Source organism: Budorcas taxicolor, chromosome 24, assembly GCF_023091745.1.
Source record: "Budorcas taxicolor isolate Tak-1 chromosome 24, Takin1.1, whole genome shotgun sequence".
Classification (NCBI taxonomy): Eukaryota; Metazoa; Chordata; class Mammalia; order Artiodactyla; family Bovidae; genus Budorcas; species Budorcas taxicolor.
The window spans coordinates 37,460,656-37,477,163 of record NC_068933.1 but is presented as its reverse complement, the minus strand read 5'-3'; the positions used below and the strand labels follow the sequence as shown (position 1 = coordinate 37,477,163).

Genomic DNA, 16,508 nt, shown 5'->3' with positions numbered 1-16,508 from the left:
CCCACTGGCTTGGGACAAAGCTGTCACATGTTTTATAAACTTAGAAAACACATTTAATGATACCAGTAGCCCTGGCTGGAAGTTTTATCAGATATGAGCTGGCGGTAAAGAACCTGCCTGCAGGAGCCACAAGAGACGCTGGTTCAATCCCTGGGTTGGGAAGATTCCCTGAAGAAGGGCATGGAAACTTCTTCAGTATTCTTGCCTGGAGACTCCCATGAACAGAGGAGCTTGAAGGGCTACCATCCACGGGGTTGCAAAGAGTCGGACACAACTGAAGCAACTTAGCACACACACACATGACCTTGTGCAAATTCCAACAGACTCCTTTCCTAAGGCAGTCTAGTTCATTTCTGGTTCTTGTAACCATGAATCTTGAATGATATCCAACATTTTAATTTGCCAAGAAATAGAAATTTTAAATATTAACTATCATTATATTCTAAAAGAATAAATATTTTACATTTTAATATATAAGAAAACAGACCAGAAGCTCAAAGTAAACATTATTCCTTTAAAGTGAATATTAGCTCTTTGAAAACATCACTCTATTTTTCTCATTTCTCTGCAGGTGACTGACACCTTCACCAGGGACTGGATTCCAATCCAAGAATTGGCACTCGGTAACCAAAAGGGTTCAAGTCTAGCATATGTTGGTTTGGCCAGAAAGTTACTTTGGTTTTTAAGTAAAAACAAAACACTCATTTTTCATTTTCACCGAGAACATTATTGAACATGTTTATTATTTTGTTCCACTACACTCTGCCATTTCTCAGGCAACTTCATAATTTCACATTCCCAAAACTTTTTATCTTTTTAAGCAAAGAACTATTTCAGGTGCCTTTTACAGTCTTCTAGGAAATGGAAATTTTTTTTTTTATTCAGAGAATTTTGCAAAGACCAAAAAAAAAAAAAATCCCAAAGCCATCCAAAGGCGCAATGTCTGGTGAATCCAGCGGAGGAATCAGTAACAGTTTTTTACTTTACAAAGCTGTAACAGTTTTGCCTGGTCATCAAAGAAACATGCGGTCTTATGGTGCTCTGGTAGAGAATGATGCACTTTCTGTTGACCAAGTCCACACAATTTTCATTAAGTGCTGCCTTCAGCTGGTCTAACTGGGAGCAGTATCTGTCGAAATTCATCTTTTGGTTTTATAGAAGGAGCTCATAATAGAGGACTCCCTTTCAGGCCCACCAACGCTACCTTCTTTGGATGAAGACTAGCCTTTGCTGTGGTTGGTGGTGGTTCACTGCACTCGCCCTATGAACTCTTCTATTCTACATTATTATACAGTTTCCAGTTCTCATCATCCCTCACAGTTTGTTTTCAAAACAGGTAATGTTTTTGTTATGTTTAAGTAGAGACTCTTCTGCAAAAATACGCTCAAGACAGTGTTTCCACTTAACTTATGTGGCGCCCGAACATCGAAGCAGTGAAGATGACCAAGCTGGTGCCAAGCTGGCGCAAGTGATGCTCAAGACTGATTTCGATATTTGGAGCACGCTGCCTGCCTCCCACACAGCATAAGGTTGACTGTTCTCGATTAATGTCTCGTTTTGGTTGCTATCAACTTCAACTGGTCTACCCGACCGTGGAGCATCGTCTAGCAAGAAATCTCCAGCACGAGATTCTGCAAGCCACTTCTGACACGTTCCTTCAGTCACAGCACCTTCCTCATACGCTGCATAAATCATTTTTTGTGTTTCACTTTCGTTTTTGCCTTTCTTGAAACAATAAAGCATAATATGTTGGGGCTTTTCTTCCATCTTCAATACTAAAGCTACAATACTATAGCTACACAACAATTCACCAATCTTGGTAAGTTTTTTAAAATCCATGCTGATATGATAGCTGTCACAATACAATCTAACAAAATTGTTTTGAATGAAGTTAAAGACAACTAAACGCTACCAGAGCCATCTTACGGGGGAAAAAAATGAACCTTTTGGCCAACCCAATAATAAGTCTCACATTTTTGTTGAACTGAAAATATGCATGTCTTTATCACAACATTCAAGTATAAACACTATTACTCCTAATTACCATGTTTTTCAAAAAAATCTTTACCAAAAAAATTTACAGTATCAATTTGAATGAGTTTCCTAATAGTAGAGATGAATTTCATTTTTTCTAGAGGCCTTGACCATAGGATCACATTTGGAACATTAAAAACCTCAGTAACAATTGAGCTGGAAGTTTCCATAAGGTCCTAATTCCTTCTTTTGCCCACCCTCCGCCTCTGACCTTCATTCCCACTTTCCCCTCAAACCTTCACACACGGCCTCACCCCATCTCTACTTTCCCTTCTCAGCCAGTGTGCCCCTAGGTTGAAGGGATTCAAGTTTCATTTTAAATTCTTCAGGAAACATACTACCTAACGGATCAGAACCTTTGAGACAACTGCTTCCCAAGTGTCAGCTGAACCTTGTGAAACTGTGCCCTTTCAAGCACCAGAGTTTTATTTACAGTTGTAGGGTCATGATTTTCAACTTGAAAGGGCCATTAGTGTAATGGAAAATATAAAATAAAAAGGCAAGACTTAAAGTAGCTGTCTCCTTGAAAGTATTAGAGATAGTTGCTCAGTCATGTCTGACTCTTTGCAACCCCATCGACTGCAGCCTGCCAGGCTCCTCTGTCCCTGGGATTCTCCAGGCAAGAATACTGGAGTGGGGTGCCATGGCCTCCTCCAGGGGATCTTCCTGACCCAGGGACTGAACTGGGGCCTCTCTCACTGCAGGCAGATTCTTTACCATCTGAACCACAAGGGAAGCCCAGCTGTCTCCTTATGAGCAGTCAAATTAAACCCTAGACTCTGTCATGCCCTCTTCTTGGGGCAGAAAAAAACATTCCTGCTCCTCATATTGATTTTCAATGTCATACAAGTAATTCCAGACGAGCAATAAGATCCTGTTACCTTTGCTGAAGAAAAACAGGTGAGGAAGTGGGTAATTTTGAACCAGATTTTAACTGAAAATACAGGCAACACTAAGAAAAGGAATAACAAGGTCTAAAAGTAAATCCCAAAGGTCTCGTCAATGGAAAGATAATTTGTTTTTCTTACACAATACAATTTTTTAATGAAAAGTGACTTAAAAATCTACGTAGGACTTCCTTGGTGGTCCAGTGGTTAAGAATCCACCTGTCAATGCAAGGGACACGCGTTCCATCCCTGGTTGGGGGAAGATAAAACATGCCGATAATACATGCCGCAGAGCAACTAAGCCCGTGGGCTACAGCTACTGAGCCCCAGCACCCCGGAGTCCGTGCTCTGCAACAAGAGAAGCCCTCGCAATGAGAAGCCTGAGCGCCACAACGAAGACCCAACACAGCCAAAAGTACATAAATCAATCATTTTTTTTTACACTCTACACAAGTGAAAAATTAAGCTCAAGGAAGGGAAAGTCCCTAAATCAAAGAAATCCCTTTCATTAAAAAAATTAAGTGGCAAAAAAAAAAAGAAATCCCTTTCAACTCTTTTTTTTTTTTTACTTTTAAAGGATTATTATTCTTTTTTAAAGTCAAGTCTTTGACTTACTTTGTTATCTTTAATTATGGTAAAATACACATAACATAAAGTTTATTTTCTTCACAATTTTCAAGTATATTCACACTGTTGTACAATCACTCTCTAGAACTTCATCTTGAAAATTTAAACCGTGTTAAACAACTCCATCCTCCACTCCCTCAACCCCTGGCAACCACCATCCTACTCTGTGTCGTCATGAGTATGACTGTTCCAGCTACCTCCTAAAAGTGCAATCATACAGTGTCTGCCCTTTTGTGATTGGCTGATTTCACCTTTGTATAACATCCTTGAGTTCAACATCCGTGTGGTAGCATGTGTTAGAATCTGCTTCCTTTTTAAGGCTGAGTACTATTCCATGGAGTGCACAGACCACATTTTGTTTAACCATTCACCACCAGTGGACACCTGGATTATGGCCAACCTTCCGTGACTTACTTAAAAAAGAATTTACTTAACCTAAGCAGGCGCTGGTACTAGAGTTAGAGCACCAGTTCACATCCCTCCTATCCACGGTAGCACAGAAAACAAATGTGAAAGAGAAAGAAGACAGAGAGGGGAAGAGAAGACAGAGGGAGGAAGAGAAGACAGAGAACAGACAGGTATACTGTGACTGCATGCGTGTTCAGTCACCCAGACCGTACACAGTCAAGCCCTCAGCAAATTAAAATACTGACAATACTTGGTTCTGATGAGGGTTTTCAGATACCAGAAATTCATCCAAATGTTTGTGAACGTGCATACAGACAAACATATGCTGGGCGTTGCAAACGTAGACACGGAGCCCCCTTTGAGGACGATGACGGCCACAGGACAAAGACCCAGCAGGCGAACAACTGCAGACAGTGGAGGATGGTGGAGGCGACAGGGCCCAGCCCCAGGCCAGGCAAAGGCCAGGATGGATTTCCAGGGCTGAGTCCAGAGCAGGAACGCAGTGAGGAGGGGCGCAGAGGAAGGAGGAGGTGGGGGTTGGGGAGTGAGGGGCCGGCAGGGCAAGACACAGCCATGAGAGGCTGAAGCAAGAAACCCACTTGATGGAAGGAGAATCTCAACGAGCAGAGCCCCGGAACAGAGCAGAAGAGACAGAAGCCAGGCCTGAGGAGGTGACAATCAGCAGACAAGAGACGGCCGCCCCGTGGCAGGCCGCATCAGGCCAGAGTGCCTCTCCTGGCCTGGCCTGGAGAAGCCCCAGCTGCGGAAAAGGAACTGTGGTTCAGGAGGATAAATGAAAATTGCAGCAGCAGACACTGGCACTCATGACAAGCTTACATTCTTCACGTCTCATTCCATTAAGTGGAAAGACTGTGGAAGTCCAAAACAGATCCCAAAGAAGGCCACTTCATAAACCATCTATACAAACTTCTCTACCTGATTCTCTATAGTTTTGCAAATATGCACAACCTGCCAGCTACTCCATTATAGTTTTATATCCATATTTACTCGTAACACCCCTTCGTTCCAAAAGGAAACGCCATCGGCTACTACTTCACGTTATCTGATAGACACGTGTCATGCATGGGCTCGCAGAGCTGCAAAGAACTACAGGGTGATCTGGCCACAAACAGAGCTTGGACCCCACAGACCACAGCTGAGGAACTAACTGGATCACAGAGTGAGACCCGCCGGGTCAGCATCCTGCTCAGGGGCCCAGGCGGCCGTCGTGGGACTGTGACAAGGGGACAGTGCCAGGTGTCTGTTCTGCGGGGGGAGGGAAGCAGAGGGATGCGGTTCCCATAGGCCCAGATCCCCCTATATTCCCTTCCTCTGTTTTCATCAACCATGCCATGCCTCTTTCAGAGTATCCAGGTGCCAGGACCTGTGTCTGAGTGCTAGAAGCCCCACAGAGGGGTTGCCACTGAAGGACCAGTAAATGTTCCCTGGAGGGTGGCAGGGAAGGAAGAGCTCCCGGTGGGAGAGTGTGGAGACACTGGGCTCGGGGTGGGGTCATGCACTCAGTGGGCAGCAATTCACAGAAAAGGCCGGGTGGTATCAAAGGCACCAGGGGGACACAGAGGAGACCAGGAGATCGCCGGGGGAGCCTTCCAGCACCTCAAGCTGGTGAACGCCAACCACCTCTCCCGGCTGGGACTCTGGGACCACCGTGCGCAGGGCAGATACACCTGCCAACCAGCCACTCTTTCCCAGTTTACACGGCTGGCCCCTGCAGGTCTGGTGAAGGTCCACCATTGAGGGACTTCCAAAGCCCTACATCTATAAGGAACTCAGATTACAAGGAGTATGCAGGCATGCTAAGTCGCTTCAGTCGTGTCCGCCTCTTTGTGACCCTATGGAGTGAATATAGGCCACCAGGTTCCTCTGTCCATGGGATAATGTCCACGATACTGACCTCTATCCAAGAATCCTGGGGCGGGTTGCCCTGCCCTCCTCCCAGGGATCTTTCTAGCCCAAGTCTCTTTTGTCTCCTGCGTGGCAGGCGGATTGTTTTACCACTAGCGCCACCTGGGAAGCCCACAGTTCCTGGAAACCCGGAGGTTTTCCCAAGCCCCCCACTGTCCCAGTGCAGCCTGACTCCCCATCAACACCCTGTCTCTGCAGCAGGACGTACAGAGACCAGACCCTCATCAAAACCCAGCTGGGCCTCCCTCATCACCTCATCCTGGGGTATGAACATCGTAATTGGATTATTTCTCATTACTTCTCTATTTTGTACAGTTTACTCTGGCTCTTTTCTACAATCATCTCAAGGTTTTAATATCATGATGTTCTAATGACACTATTATCGTCCACATCATCCAAGTCATTCTCAAAAACATTAAACATTGAGATACCTCAGATTAGAAGACTTCCATTGTGACCCTCAAAGTAGCCTTGGATCACTTAGGCCTCTTAGCCACCAAGTCTCTACTCAGAAAAGAATTTGTGAACAATTACAGTTTGGTTATTTTTGTATTATTACTATTGTTTTATTGTGGTTATTATTAACTTTGGCCAAGGTTGTTTTTATTTTTCATTACTGGTAACTCAGATACAATCCCTTTAACTCCTCACTCGCCATTGTTTGCATATAAAGCAGTTCATTAAAACAAAATCACATCCAACATGTTGGTTTTCAGCCTTTTATCTCAAACAGTACAACAATAGTAAACATTAAAAATCAAAACAAAACCTCTCTAGCAATTTGTTGAATGAAGAAGACCAGTGAAGGGGTTTTCCTGAAGGTATGCAGATGGTGAGCACAGCTTATCTATTTTCATTTTTACGTCCATAGATTCATCTCCATAGAAAACTAAAATAAAGGTTTGCTCTGCTGAAGGTAAGAACCACATACATGACTTCCCATCTCATACTGTTCCATTTCAACTAATGATGTCCCTGAAGTTCTCAGGTTTTTTTCAAAGTTTAGTCTTGCCAAATGTAATAAAATATCTTATTGTAGAGAAATTCAAAATCACTGCTTACAAGAGCGGAACTAAAACAACGTCCCCGAGATTTACATGTGTCCCCAAATCTAAAACCAGCCATACAATCTGTCAGGGTACTATTCTCCAAGAGTTCTAGAAGGTATTCCCCTGAGATGCTGTAAGTCAGAAAGTAAGATCATCCTTCAATTTCCTATTTTATTTAAATAATTATTTTATAGCATGGTAAAAATTACAATGGCCTTTTGATTATGGGTTAAATATTTGAGAAAGCTTAACATTTCGTCACAACTTCCAAAAGAAGAACAAATGATCCTATTCAGGTGAATTTTTAAAAAAAGAATTACGTAGTTCTTCTAACTACATTATTGGCATTTGCCATTCTGAGAAGAGATAAATTCTGAAGAAGCTGGCAGAATTAAATGTACATTATACGCTTTACAAGTGAATAAAAGAATTTTCCAAGGCAGCCAAGTAATTATACTACCTTGAAAAAGTACTCATATCTTAAAATAATAATCTGTTATTAATGGAACTATTGGAAGTAAAATGAAATTCAGCACATTTCAAACATAGCCAGAATACTGAATAAACTCAGACCATACAAAGATTCATTTCTTAAGAAATTCATGATTAACATACTCACTTACCTGGAAGCAAAAGAAAAGAAGGTTAGGAGGAAACTACATCATTCTTCCACTGAGTAAAGATATCTTGACTTTCCTCCTTGAAATGGAAAGGAATCTAAAAAATAAAAATAGGAGTCACTTCTGGGAATTTCCACGTCTTAAATACAGACGATATTACAAAATTTTAAATCACTTAGGATCTAAAATACAATTTATCCAACCAAAGTCCTGCCCCAAAAAGCAGGATGGTATTTTCCCTTTTCTATTTCAATAGGTAAAATGCAAAGCATCTGTTTTAAAAAAAAAAAAAAAAAAAATCAGGTTTAAAATAAATGCCGAGAGCCATGTAGATACGTGTGTAAAAGCAAAGCAGAGTCACACTCTTGGAAAAGAACCCAGAAAAAGCAAACCTCGCAGGGAGGAAGGGTGCCCGCTGGCTCCCGAAGGCGCCGGGGCCTGGGCTGTGAGTCCGCAGCGAAGCCGCGGTTCAGGTGGTGTCGGGGGACCGCGCGCCGCGCCGCCACTTTTTTCTAATGGTCGGTTGTAGGGAAGGAAGAAATGTTACAAAACAGCAAACCCCGGGGAAGTTGGAGAGCCCAGCTCCCCGGGACGCGCGCCCCCGCCGCCCCTGCGGACGCCCCCAGCACCGCCCGGCGGGCGCGCACCGCCCGCGGGACCCGCCTCCTCCGCGGACGCCCCCCCTGCACCCGCTCCGTCCAGCCCTGTGCTCCCCGGCCTTTCAGGAATCCTCCGAGCGCCCCTGTGTCCACGGAGATCAACGCGGACGCAAAAGAGGTACGAGCACAGCACCGGGGGAAACACTCCGGAGAGGATTCGCCCCCGCGATTAAACAGACGCGAATAATTCTGTCTTCAACTCCTTTACGCAGAGTCGTGTTTTCCCGAGTTTGTGATTTCATCTCATCTGTCTTTATAATTCAAGTCATAGCGCGCGCGCGCGCGCACACACACACACACACACACACACACACACACACACACACACGAAAATACTCTATGGTTCCCGTTTCACAGGCAGGAATAAAAGTAATAATTAAAAAAAAAAGGTCCAGGGTGGTTGCAGCGGGACAAAGACAAATTGATAAGCGGCTCAGGTCCGCGGGGTCGGCCTCCCGGTGCCAGTGCTGGGGGCTGTCACGTGCTGTTTCTCCCTGCGCCCAAGTTTGAAAGTTTCTCTGCAGCACGGACACCGAGTCAGTCAGTACGGCGTGAGGTGCGTCACCATAGAAGGGGCCATCTGGATCCGCTTTCCTGTGGGTTAACTGTTGAAGCGGTGGGCCAGCCGGGGCCTTCCCCTCACCCCGGCCCCGCCAGTCCCCCCGCTGCGCTGCCTCTCCCGGCTTCTCTCTCCCAGCCCACTTCCGTCCCTGCCTGGCTAATTAATCTGTGTCTAAATGGAACTGCAGTTGGCAGCCCCGCAGCAATGCCAAAGTCGAATAATCACTTGGACCTGAATCCGAGTTGTTTTCCATCCTTGACAACAAATAAGGCCACTCTAGGGCCTGCGGGCCAGGAGTTGAAATGAGTTTATAATTTGGCTTCCAGTCTCCCATTCTCATTCTCAACCACTTAAATGTCCTATTCTGCCTTTTCTGCACGCAGCAGGGGCAGCTTTGGAGGCGGGATCACCAGCATGGTCTTCATTGATATCTGTAATGAATATTCTTTGCCATCTAAGTAAGAGGGAAAGTCCACATCATTCAAAACCACACTTGTTTTAACAATGAAACTAAATAGGCTGTCAGCTCATGCTACCACATGATTAAATTAATAATCGAACTTGTTCTTCTCACTGCAGCAACTGGAAGAGAAACGCTGGGTTTTTTCATCCACACACAGAGGCCCCATTCATCTGGCCAGCCCGAGTGCCTGTCCTGGCAACGCCAGACTACAGGTTAGCAGTTACAGGACAGCCCTGCTTCTCCTCGCCTCCTTAGTAAAGCACACACGGACGCTCGGCTCCTCGACTCCGGGAAGCACACTTTCTCCTTGCAGTTCCAAACATCAGGTGCCCTAAGAAGGTGGTCATCTCTCGCTGGTAGTAGAAAAGGAGAGACACAGGAAGGCAGAACCACTGGCAAGACTCCCTAGAGGTCAAGATGAGAGGGGAGGTGCCATCATGGAAAATCACTGGAGGTGAGCCTCAGATACACAGAGGACAGGGGTGTGTGCAGCTGGGCTTCTCCCATTAGGAGGACGGCAAGGGTCATCACCCACTCGCCTGCCACGTACCTGCCTCACACTGCAAGAGCTGCTCCCAGGGTGAGCTCCTGCCATCCCCACAGCGATGCCATGGGAGTCTGTCATAACCTCCCCATTCTAAAGATGGGGAAAATGAGGCTCAAAGGTGCTAAGAAGCCTCTCGGACAGGTATATGGTAAAGCCAGGATTTTTCTGACTTCAAAACCGAAGCTCTAAAAAGAAAAAGAAACGCAAGCCTCGACTTCCTCGAGGATGCAACATGGTGGTCCTCATGGGTGGTTCTCCAATAGGTGGGTGGCTGCCAGCGGTAACCTGCAGACACGCGGCCGGCATCTGAGGACCCTCCCCAGACTCCTGAAGCCTTCATTCTTCACAAGAAATCACAGTGACAAACCGCTCTTGGACAAGCCTTTCAGAGTATCGAAGACAGAGACAATAAGAATGCACTAAAAATAAAAGCTAAATCCAGAAAGCAACTGCAGGTACAGAGCAGAGACAAGCACCTTGCTTTGTCGAATTCAGAAACTAGTTCTCAAGGACATCCCTCGGGCTGAGTCCACGTTTGAGGGCTCCTCTCCAGTCATCTGATGCCCTGGTGCTCTCCTCAGTTTGGCATAGAGAGAGAGGATTATGGCAGGGCTTCCGTGGCCTCTCAAGTTCTGGTTTTGGTAAAAAGTGAGCAGGAGAAGGCAGGATGTGCATGAGAGTAGCTGGGAGAGGTTCCATGGGAAAAGCACACACTCAGTTTTGGAAATTTCCCAGTTGGGATTTGAAAGGTTGGGAAGCCTGCCCCCGACACTCCCCCTCCACAGTTAACAGAGTTCGACATCCATCAATTAGCAGCACTCCATAAATAAGTCAGCTTTTAATCACGCCAAAGGAGATCGCCAAAAATCAACTATGGAAAAGAGAAGTTGAAAACAAGGACACTGAGGTCAATGCTATTTTAACAATCTGGGAAGCTGTACTGTTCAACGCACAATGAGTAAGTGAAAGTTCCCAGGACTTCCAAAGAACTTCAAAGGCATGGCTGGTCCTCAAGGCAGGTACCTTAAGTTCCAAGGCTTCCTCACATTCATACGTGTAAATCTAAATCTTTAATCCATCTAAACCACATCAGTATCAGACACATTGACTCCTGAAATATGAAAAATAAGAAAAAAAGCCTGCCTAACATAACAAACCAAAGCACCGATAGACTAGAAACATACCGGCCAACTCAAGCTGCCCAGGGGGGTTTTTTGGTGTGTGTGCACATGTGGATAATAATATACATGTTTGAAAATCTTGATGGTAGTGTTTTCATTTGTGTTAATCAACGGAGTCCTCTGGGTAACTGCGCTGGGAGACGGGGCAGACTTAGGGTTGGGAAGTATGCAGCCAACTTCTAAAATTATCCTTCTCAAGAATGTTTCAGAAAAGAAAGTGCCCTTGGATGCTACACGTTACAAATGGCATGTTACTATATTCTTGACAAGATTCCTTCCACATTAAATAATTCTACTGAAAACAGTACATTTTAGGAAACATTTTAAAAGTCATGAGTTCTTCTCCCAAAACCCTGTCTTCTGTTATTCTGTGAAACGAACAACAGAGTCTCTGGGTCCTGGTCTTGTGTGTAAAGACACAGAGCGAATGAGATGAGGACGTGTTGCTGTTCAGTCGCTCAGTCGTGTCTGACTCTTTGTGACCCCGTGACTGCAGGCCACCAGGTTCCTCTGTTCATGGGATTCTCCAGGCAAGAATGCTGGAGTGGGTTGCCATTTTCTCCTCCAGAGGATCTTCCCAAGCCAGGAATCGAGCTCAGGTTTCTTGCATTGGCAGGCGGATTCTTTACTGCTGAGCCACCAGGGAATGAGATGATGCCCCTTTCTCATTCCTAATCCTGCCCGTGAAGTGGCCATCCTCACTATCTTCACTTCAATTTATCACTCTGATAAACGGTGATAAGCACGGATCAGTTCAGTTGAGTTGCTCAGTCGTGTCTGACTCTTTGCGACCCCATGGAATGCAGCACACCAGGCTTCCCTGTCCATCAGCAACTCCTGGAGCGTGCTCAAACTCATGTCTGTTGAGTTGGTGATGTCATCCAACCATCTCATCCTCTGTCATCCCCTCCTCTTCAATCTTTCCCAGAATCAGGGTTTTTCCTAATGAGTCAGTACTTCACATCAGGTGGCCAAAGTATTGGAATTTCAGCTTCAGCATCAGTCCTTCCAATGAATTTTTAGGACTGATCTCCATTAGAACTGACTGGTTGGATATCCTTGCAGTTCAAGGGACTCTCAAGAGTCTTCGCCAACACCACAGTTCAAAAGCATCAATTCTTCGGTGCTCAGCTTTCTTTATACTCCAACTCTCACATCCATACATGACCACTGGAAAAACCATAGCCTTGACTAGACGGACCTTTGTTGGCAAAGTAATGTCTGCTTTTCAATATGCTATCTAGGTTGGTCATAATTTTTCTTTCAAGGAGCAAGCGTCTTTTAATTTCATGGCTGCAGTCACCATCTGCAGGGATTTTGGAGCCCCCCAAAAATAAGGTCTCACTGTTTCCACTGTTTCCCCATCTATTTGCCATGAAGTGATGGGACCAGATGCCATGATCTTCGTTTTCTGAATATTGAGCTTTAAGCCAACTTTTTCACTCTCCTCTTTCACTTTCATCAAGAGTGGTTCTTTGCTTTCTGCCATTAAGAGTGGTGTCATCTGCATATCTGAGGTTATTGATATTTCTCCCGGCAATCTTGATTCCAGCTTGTGCTTCATCCAGCCCAGCATTTCTCATGATGTACTCTGCATATAAGTTAAATAAGCAGGGTGACAATATACAGCCTTGATGTACTCCTTTCCCTATTTGGAACCAGTCTGTTGTTTCATGCCCAGTTCTAACGATTGCTTCCTGACCTGCATACAGATTTCTCAAGAGGCAGGTCAGGTGGTCTGGTATTCCCATCTCTTTAAGAATTTTCCAGTTTGCTGTGGTCCACACAGTGCAAGGCCTTAAAGCAGAAGCCGTCAATACAGCAGAAGTAGACGCTTTCCTGGAACTCTCTTGCTTTTTCGATGATCCAACAAATGTTGACAATTTGATCTCTGGTTCCTCTGCCTTTTCTAAAACCAGCTTGAACATCAGGAAGTTCATGGTTCACGTATTGCTGAAGCCTGGCTTGGAGAATTTTGAGCATTACTTACTATGCTATCAACAGAGCTGCCAAGATGATAAGCAAGATTATGTTGCTAAATTATTTGAAGTCTCTTTTAAAATGTATGGGTCTAATGTTGCCTTAAAGGGTATCAAGTATAAGTGTATATCCTTAAATTCCAAGCATTTACAAAGTGCCTGCCACCCTAGGCTGTGGGGTCCCCGTGAGGGCCCTGTGTGTGCCATCTCCTATACTGTCAACATGAAAACTGCTAATACAAGGGAGAATGAAATGATTCATATGCCAAATAGAGTCACAAATAATATGCTATTAGAGCATCAGAAAAGACAGGCTAGAAGTGGAGGGAATCAGAGTTACCACCAATCTCTAGAAAAGAGACTAAAGTGCTCTGTTTGCCATTGATGGTGAGACCAATCACACATCTTTCTCCTGCATCAGTTGGGATACAGACAGACAGCTGATGTGCAAACTAAGTTACTTCAGTCATGTCTGATTCTTTGCAACCCCATGGACTGTAGCCTGCCAGGCTCCCCTGTCCATGGGATTCTCTAGGCAAGAATACTGGAGTGGGTTGTCATGCCCTCCTCCAGGAGATCTTCCTGACCCAGGGACTGAACCTGAGACAGCTGATGCTCCTTTATAAGAGAGCTCTTTCTCAGCAGAGTCTGCAGTTACAGACCCTCTCTGAAACCCCTCCGGGCCAGCCCTGCCTGTCTGAGACGCTGCAGCTGCCAGGCATGTAGTGACATCACAGATGCCAGTGAGGGAGGCCTGTAGCACTCAACCCTGGGCACGGTGTGGGACTCGGGTTTTCATCTGTTATGGACTGTGTTGAAATTCTAACCCCAATACATTGGTATTTGGAGACGGGGGTCTTTGGGAGGTAATTAGGTCATGAGGGTGCTACTCTCTTGAGTGGATTAGTGCCCTTGTGAGATGTAACAAGAAAGGTAGCTTGCTTTTTTTTTTTTTCCCCGCTTTGTGAGGACACAGTGAGAAGTCAGCTGTCCACAGCCCAGAAAAGGGCCCTCATCAGAACCAGACCGTGCTCACCCTGTGATCTTGGACTTCCAGCCTCCATAACTGTGAAGAACAAATGACTGCTGTTGATGAGCCACCCAGTGTGTGTTTGGATGTTCTCTTATAGCAGCCAGGACTAAGGCATCATCTTAAACCTGTTACTATGAGACCTTAGGCAAGTCCATAACGTCTTAGTCTGTTTTTCCAAATCTGGCTGGATCGGGCCAGTGGTTCTCGGTGAAGGAGGGTGGTCTTTATCAGCTGCCTCCCTTCCCCACGAGGATTCCATCGGTGGGGGAGATACATACATCACAGAGAGAAACAAACAGCACAGATGGAGGGAGATGAGCAGGACAGCACCCGGACTTGGATGTGAAGATGAGGGACGAGCTTTCAAAAGCAGAAGCTCTTTCAAGACTTAAAGGTACAGCCTCCTGAGTATAGTGATTTTACCAGACTAGTTGATAATGAGTAAGCTGACCATCAAAAGCATGGGTTTGCCCATTAACCAAATGTCACACCTCACAGAACTGATAGAGCCAGAAGCACAGCTCTCCATTCAGCAGAATAAACTCATCCCCTAAGAAGACAAGATGCTCAGGAAGAAGAGCGCTCAGATGCAGTGCCCCAGGGAACACAGACCCCTCCACAGGGCAGCTCAGAGAGAGCAAATCCCACCTTCCAGCATCGAACACTCCAACACACCAGCCCCAACACAACAGGGGCAGGAACGCTGAGAGGGCCCACATAGAAAATGCATGCATGGCTCAGAAATCCCTGGTCTAGCCCCAGTTCTGCCATTAAGTTACTGTGTGACCTTGGGCTGGTCATCCACAAAATGAAAGTTTGGATCAGATCATCTCTAAGGTACCTTCCAGCACAGAATGTAACTGAATTACTTTTTATTGTGTTCCATAAAAGTCCATCTTGCTCCTAGAATCCTTGCAGCATCGTTAAGGTCAGTATATACGTCTCCATTTATGGGCTCAGTTTTTTAAATTACTGCATTCCCAGGTTTCCCAGGACAGCCACCCAGAACACAAGGCTGAGGTGCAGAATGGGTGAAGCTTGTTTTTTCTGGCTTCTTGACAATTCCCTCTGGCTAAATTCTACCCACAATGCTGCCAAGTCTCTAGCACTTCTGGCACCGAGGGTTGATCTATAGTATTCACAGGGCTCGTGACACAGTGACAGATGAAGAAATTAAATCTTTCACCAAACTTGAACAGGTATTCTGAATGGTAATTTTTATCTTGCTCCTTCCCAGATGCAGAAGTGTCAACAGTTGAGAGATACTATGGTGCTGGTAAAGAACATTAGAAAAATAGACTTGCCTCTCAAATGATCTCTTATTATCTTGCAAATATATTATTTTTGCTGTAGCCATTTTTTTTTAGTTTACTTCATGTTATGCTCCAGCTGCAAGGAAATTGAGAACATACTGTTCCTACTTTCAAAAAAAAAGATTTAAACATCAACAGAAGAAATATTTCGCCATGAAAATGAAAACTATGTGTAAATATTTATAGAACTGAATTTATTCAATCAATTTATTGGGTCAGGCCAAGGGAAGGATGCTTTTTTTGGTACCTGAGAGTCAGCAAGACAGGAGAAAATTGTAATCTCAATGTTCAAATAAATAGCAATACTGTTTATAGATATCAATTTTTTTAAATATGCATACAGAGTACAATGGGTGTTACTCTCAAGAAATCTACAATTTCTGTATACTACTTACTACATATACCAGATAGCAAAATGAAAAGTAAGAATGAGAAACACAGATATTTAACCCAATAAATATTTTTAAAATCATTAAAATATGTTTTCATTCCATGCCGTGTCCAGTTAAGCAAGACAGGGGTAAAGAGTAAACAAAAACAATATTGGGAGTAATACGCAGTAAGAAAGAATGAACTATTGGTCCATGTAGGAGTAAGAATGATAATCATGCTGAGGGAAAGAAGCCAGACAAATAGAAAATATACTGTACGATTCCATAATATAAAATTCTAGCAGGTCAGAGTTTGCCTGGGGGTGGGCATAGAAGGTCAGGGGCACCAGGAGAGGCAGCATGGTGGGATTACCAAGGGGCAGATGGAAACTTTCCTGGTGATGTGTATCTGATCACTATCTTGATTTGGGGGATGGTTTCATATGTGTATTAAAACTAATAGCTTTGAAACATGTATATTACCATATGTGAAATAGATCCCCAGTCCAGGTTTGATGCATGAGACAGGGTGCTCAGGGCTGGTGCACTGGAACGACCCCGAGGGATGGGATGGGGAGGGAGGTGGGAGGGGGTTCAGGATGGGGAACACATGTACACCCATGGCTGATTCGTGTCAATGTATGGCAAAAAACACTATAATACTGTAATTAGCCTCCAATTAAAATAAATAAATAAATTTTTTAAAAAACTAATCAAGTTGTATACTTAATTTTTTTATAGTACCTCTGAAGGTGGAATGCATCTTTTTCAAAATATTTATTTATTTGGCTGCACCAGGTCTTCATTGCTGCACATGGGACCTTTGAGCTTCGATCTCCATCGCAGCGT

General features: G+C 44.6%; 1 protein-coding gene across 6 annotated transcripts in view; it reads right to left on the bottom strand.

The window, feature by feature from the left end:
- CSGALNACT1 (chondroitin sulfate N-acetylgalactosaminyltransferase 1) overlaps positions 1–16,508 on the bottom strand; it is a 337,323-nt gene that overhangs the window by 171,406 nt on the left and 149,409 nt on the right. For all 6 annotated transcript variants that reach the window (XM_052661378.1, XM_052661379.1, XM_052661380.1 and 3 more), the window contains one exon: positions 7,555–7,648. The gene's annotated coding sequence lies outside the window, so the exon portion shown is untranslated. The remainder of the gene's footprint in view (positions 1–7,554; positions 7,649–16,508) is intronic.